This window comes from Amphimedon queenslandica, unplaced genomic scaffold (assembly GCF_000090795.2).
Source record: "Amphimedon queenslandica unplaced genomic scaffold, v1.1 AMPQUscaffold_13522, whole genome shotgun sequence".
NCBI lineage: Eukaryota > Metazoa > Porifera > Demospongiae > Haplosclerida > Niphatidae > Amphimedon > Amphimedon queenslandica.
The window spans coordinates 1623861-1629230 of record NW_003546242.1 but is presented as its reverse complement, the minus strand read 5'-3'; the positions used below and the strand labels follow the sequence as shown (position 1 = coordinate 1629230).

General features: G+C 37.9%; 2 long non-coding RNA genes across 2 annotated transcripts; one reads left to right on the top strand and one right to left on the bottom strand.

The window, feature by feature from the left end:
* The first annotated feature begins 3774 nt into the window (after window positions 1-3774).
* Window positions 3775-4429, top strand: LOC109584883 (uncharacterized). Its single transcript, XR_002186223.1, has 3 exons — window positions 3775-3789; window positions 3939-4275; window positions 4329-4429. It is a non-coding gene; the product is annotated as an uncharacterized LOC109584883 (long non-coding RNA).
* Window positions 4382-5364, bottom strand: LOC109584922 (uncharacterized). Its single transcript, XR_002186236.1, has 3 exons — window positions 5243-5364; window positions 4946-5192; window positions 4382-4889 (listed from the first exon to the last, which is right to left on the bottom strand). It is a non-coding gene; the product is annotated as an uncharacterized LOC109584922 (long non-coding RNA).
* Window positions 5365-5370: the final 6 nt, after the last annotated feature.

The window sequence follows — 5370 nt, the reverse complement described above, 5'->3', positions numbered from 1 at the left end:
GAGATATTTCCAGTCAACTTGAGGCATTGATGAACTCAGACGACTCTACAGATAGTTCTTCTAATTTTCCCCTTGAGCTTTTATCTAATTCAATGATGACCTTTATGGTCAGAGGATTGTTCTCTAGCCTTGAGTTCCCGTATGCTTTCTTTCCCAGTAGAAATATTGCTGGACATTTGTTATTTGAGCCATTTTGGGAATCTATTAACAGATTGGAAAGAATTGGATTTCATGTAAATAATTTAATATCAATACATTAATACATAGGACACAGGGATATAGATGTAGTTACTACAATAACTATTCAATTTATAATTATTATTGTAGGTTCTTGGCTGTACATCTGATGGAGCCTCTACAAATCGTAGATTTATTAGACTTCATGACTCAAGAAGACAACTAGTACACAAGACACAGAATCCATTTACAGCTAACAGATATTTTTTCTTTTTTTCTGACCCACCCCACCTATTAAAAACGACACGCAATTGCTGGGCATTGCCATCACGAACTTTATGGGTAAGATATGAGTGTTTGTTCTACAAGCAAGTAATCAATTTTATAGAAAAATGGTAAAGAAATTTCCTGGGATCATCTACAAGATATATATTTAAAATCAAGGGCAGAGAATGGTTTAGTATTGCTTCCTCGGTTAAAATACGAGCATGTACATCTGACAAGCTTTTCCAAAATGAGAGTGGATCTTGCTGCTAACGTAATGAAACAATTACAGTTGCACTGTACAGTGAAAATTATTGAGCAGTAAAGTAATTAGTCTTTTTTAGGTGCTAAGTGAATCTGTATCAAAAGCACTTACTTTATTTGGAGGAGACACAGCACAAGAAACAGCCCGCTTTACTGGATTATTTGATATATTTTTTGACTGTGTAAATGTCAGGAACTTTACTGATGGACAAAGGAAGAGAAAGGCTTTTCAGAATCCATACTATTCGGAAAGTGATTTTAGACTACAGGTATTACTTTGATTGACAATGTATCCTAATTTATAAAGCTATTATAAATTATAGTGGTTAGAGGATACGTTCCTGACTTACCTGAATGAGTGGGATGACAGCGTCAAGAGTCTAGAGGTACCTAATGATGAAAAAAAGAATATGAAGCTAAGCGCTGAAACATTAAGTGGATTAAGAATGACAAGTATGTTTTGAAAATTATGTAAAATATTGCCTAATTATATACATTGCATTTATAGCGAAGTCATTTATTGAATTAGTGAAGTACCTTTTCACTGTTCCTGGTGTCACTGTGTTTTTCAGTAGAAGACTATGCCAAGATCCTCTAGAAAAGTTTTTTGGATGCCAGAGGCAAATTGGTAGGACACATGAAAATCCAACTGTAAAGGAGTTCCAAAGAAACACACAAGCCCTTCGTGTGGTAAACTCCATGTGCAGAGGTTCTATCAGTTCCAATTGCAGAAGAAACAAAGATCTTGACACAGCTGAGTATGATATACAACCATTAAGAAGGAGAAAGCGAAGGAGAATTGATGAGAGTTTAGATATAACCTTCAGTGCTACAAGTAAAAGATATAATATTTTATGACTGATTAAAAAACAAAAAAATAGATCCACTTAATTCATTGGGCACTATTGCTGACCAAAGACATTATGGCGGCAGTTCAAATGATGAAGGTAAAATATAAGCATCTAGTAAAGTTATCATTATTCATTCATATAGCTACTCACATGTGTGAAACAGTGATTAAGGGATTTAGAGCTCTGGTCAAGGATGACAGCTTTTATGTAACACTCGATAACGAGTGCATAATTAAAGCAGCAAATGCTTTTATTCAGTGGGCTGTGCCTCCATATACAGAGTACTTCATCATCTTTTCCCAGTACCTGATCAGTAACATCAAATCTTGCTTTACTAACAAAAGTAGCCGCCAATCTGAGAGGGAGTACATATGTACACAATATCATACCCTAAGAGTATCTGAAACATGTCATAGCACTTGGTCCACATTTCTTCAGTTATCTATTAAAAGCAACCCAGGCCCAGCTTTATACCAATATGTAACACAAAGTGTACTTACAATTTTCATGAGACAAACATACGGGCTTTTAACAGAAAGTGAGAGACCATCAATTTTCCAACTTAATGACATAGAGCATAATGCGCTACGATACTTTGCTGGTTACCTGTGGAAGAAAGTTATATCTCAATTAGTGACATCAAAGAACAAACACAAAAGCACTCTTTTACTTTTTATGAACAACATCATTGGAGTCGATGAGATAGATCCTGATGACCACACAGAAGAGTGGACCAACATCATAGATAGAGGTGGTCTTGTTCACATCCCAGTATCAATATATCATCTATTCTGTCAGATGGAGCTTCAGCTTAGAAACTACTTCAATTTAAAGACAGCAATTCTTGAGCCAAAAACGAAAATGAAAATCATAAAAGGGATATGCGAAATTGAAGACCAATGGCAAATTCTAACAGAGGACGTGGAGACTTGATGGTAGTAGATGAACTGTACTATATGCTGGCTGCAGAGTTTGTTACCGTTCGAGGGTTCTACTTCGCCACTTCAATCATAGAAACGTACAAGAAAGTATCCTCAAAGAGTCTACAAAAGACAATTGGTCTTAGAAGAACCATCCAAACAACATAAATATTAGTTGCCTACTTGTATAATGCCGAGATATAGTAGATCTTAGCTCATTCTAGCAAAAAATCCTTGTAGAATAGCCTTGACAATAACATGCAGACCATGCTCTATCATGCTTGGTAATCGTCATTCTAAGTAACGCGCACCATTACAGAGTCTGTCCGTGTGACGTCATCAGTTTCCAATCCATGTTACCATAGATATTATAGAGGTTACGTAGTCTATAATATCTATGATGTTACGTAGTTATAAAAATTTATGAATAGACCTATTCAATGAAATTTTTTTAATTGGCGCCCACGATGACCCACCTGAGTTGGTGGTAAAATGGCTGTATGAGACATGCCGTTAAAGACAGGAATGGATCCAATTATTTGCGTGGGTGCAATCTCGTCTCGCGTAGCCAGACCACACCCTCCGTGCCTACGGGTATGGGTGGGTCTGGCAAATTGACCATACTCCGCTCGTTCTGGTTCACCCAAAAATGGGTGAAGTGGATGCATCAAGTGAATGCTTGCTACTTTCTGGCAGGGAGCTCAAGAGCAGGACCTTAAAGGCAAAAGGCTTCTTTTACTTGATAGATATGGTGATCTTTCGGAAGAGAGCTTTGGTAGCCCTTTAATTGGCATAGATCAAGCGGGCCGTGAGAGGGAGAAGATGTATAATTTGTCACAGCTGTTCCTCTAGCTTTTTGTCACTTAAGAAGAAGGTAGTAGAAGAGAAGAGTCAAGAGTTACTGTATCAATTCACCCGTTTCTGGGTGAAGTAGAGCAAAAAATTGGTTCACCCATTTGTGGGTGAACCAGAACGAGCGGAGTATGGTCAATTTGCCCATAGATACTACATACACACATGGATATGAAACAGGAAGTCGGTATCCAATTAACTCTTTGAAGTTCACCTGTAAATGTCATAACCAGCATAGCTCTATCCTTAGCGCTTTTCTCTCTGTCTATGTTTTCAAGAATTTTCTTGACTCACTTATTTTTGTGAAAGAAGGTATATAGGTCTTTTTTTTTGTTCAGTAGACCTAATAAATATATTCTCATTTCATTTTGTCAACAGGCCTCATGTTTACATGACAAAATTAGAAGACCTCCATTTTTATTTGTAACCACCTTTTCTAGACTCTTGAACGGAGTTAGCTAGTAAGTCTTGGAATCATAATAGTGTATTGTTTGTTACATGGACTGAAACTATTCTCGTGTCAATGTAATGAGAAATGACTGAGATAATAGCCAAAAACTAGTTTTTTTATATTAATTTTGTAACCACCTTTTTGAGACTTCTGCACCAGGTATGAACAAGTTACTACTTTGAGTGTATTCATTAAGGCCTCTTATATAGACTGTTTATGGTTTCATTTTTCTAGATGCTATGTTTCAAAAGTAATAATATAGTCAACCGGGGCTATTTCGTTCCGGGGCTATTCCGTTTCCTTAATAAACCAATGGTGAAACACGTGTAGTCACGCGGAATAGCCCCACCTAGGGGGTGTTCTTTCTAGGCTTATAACTTGGGAACCACGGGGTTTTAAGACCCAAAACTGGTGCCAGTGGATCTAGGATGGATCAAGCTGGAGAATGGCACCAAAGATGATGAATAAATGAATAAAACGTGGGAAAAAAACGCGGGTAAATACTTGTGATACTTTAGTGTGGTTGTTGAATTTTGTCTCAATTTACAGGTGAGAGAGCTTATTTTAGCACTAGAAGACTCTAAGGACACTTTTAATAGCTACTGCTAAATGCACTAGACTTTTATAACAATAATACATTATTATAATCATATTTATTATAAAATTTCATACATAGAAATGGTGCGTCATTATGAAAGAAAGGGAAATAAAATGAAATGGAGTGAAGAAGATATGGAAAAGGCAATTGATCATGCAAAGAGGTATAAGAATATCAAAGGAGCAGCTACAATGTACGGGATTCCAGTGTCAACACTTCGGGACCATCTAGCTCATGGTAATGTCGTCAAGAGACCAGCTCATCCCACGACATTGACAGTAGATGAGGAGAAGGAGATTGTAGAAACGTGTCTTCTGTTTGCAGAATGGGGGTTTGGCTTATGTTGAACTGATATCAATGGAATAGTACAGAGCTTCTTAAAGTACACGAAAAAGCCAAACCCCTTTAAAGATGGAGTGCCAGGGGAGGGGTGGTGGAGTTTGTTTATGAAGTGGCATCCATCTCTGGCAAACAGGAGGCCCCAACATCTACAGCTGGTACGAGCAAAGGCCCTAAATGAAGAGGTAGTGAGGCATTGGTTTCACAAGTGCTTAAGTCCTGTCCTTACCAATCTGGATGTAACAGGAAAGCCGGATAATATCTATAATGTAGATGAATCTGGCTTTCCATTAAGCTGGACCCCTAAATGTATACTATCAAGAAGAGGACAGAAATCACCTCAAGCACTCCTTGCAGGGTCTGGATGGGAAAATATTACCGTTCAGCTCTGCACATCTGCTACAGGGAAGCTCCTACCACCATATGTAGTGTATAAGGGAGAGAGACTTATGTCAGACACTACGTATGGTGGCCCTCTAGGAACCAGGTACAGTGTAACACAAAATGGATGGATGACTGAGCTCACTTTCTTAGACTGGATGAAGTCTCTATTCATTCCATTCATTGGTGATAAGAAGCCAATTCTTCTTATTCTTGACGGTCATTTGTCTCATGTCTCATATGAAGTACGCCTCCTAGCGCTAGAGCATGGTA